Genomic DNA, 736 nt, shown 5'->3' with positions numbered 1-736 from the left:
CACAAGTACATAGTAATTGGTTTATTTTCAAAGCTTACAGGAAAAGAATCAACTAGATAGAATAGCATAGTATCCATAAACAGCAGCACAGGATATTTGCTGTCAATTATCACAGGGTAAATCATAAAATATATCTCCTCTTCACCAGTTCAGAAATGAGAGCGTTCAGAAACTTAGGCTTTAAGCTGACTTGCCACATGAAGCAACCGGAGACTGCTGGTTTTGACAGGGCACCTGTAGCCAAATTCCGAAAACTGAATGACATAAATCTGTAAACAATGAGTTCATCAATGACAGAAAAAGGAAGAATGGATTGAGGGTTGAAAAAAAACTTATCTTGAGGAAACTCGCCAACACAAATTCAACTGAAATTTTGCGTCGTGAGGGGCGTACCTTTCGTATTACCTTGACATTCATTCTGAGAGCTTCGTTAGAGGAAAAGACACGAAAATTGGTGAAGAAATTATATATTTCAGCTCCGTATTTTTAGAGTAGAAATAGTGGCCTTATCACATCAGTCAGGCTTCACAATGGAAGTACTCCAAACTAGAAACTGGAAGGCTTGAGCATCAGCAGCATAAAGTTTAGATTTAGAGGAACAATAGCTTTTGCTAAGTAGTGCTGGCCTGGCCTCATCGCTTTGACAACTGAAGTAATAAAGTACAAAAGTACTTATGGACATTAAAATAAAAAGATCACAAGTACATAGTAATTGGTTTATTTTCAAAGCTTACAG

The sequence above is a fragment of the Frankliniella occidentalis genome, unplaced genomic scaffold (genome assembly GCF_000697945.3).
Source record: "Frankliniella occidentalis isolate FOCC.00 unplaced genomic scaffold, Focc_3.1 Scaffold5, whole genome shotgun sequence".
Classification (NCBI taxonomy): Eukaryota; Metazoa; Arthropoda; class Insecta; order Thysanoptera; family Thripidae; genus Frankliniella; species Frankliniella occidentalis.
Note: the sequence above shows the minus strand (reverse complement) of the source record.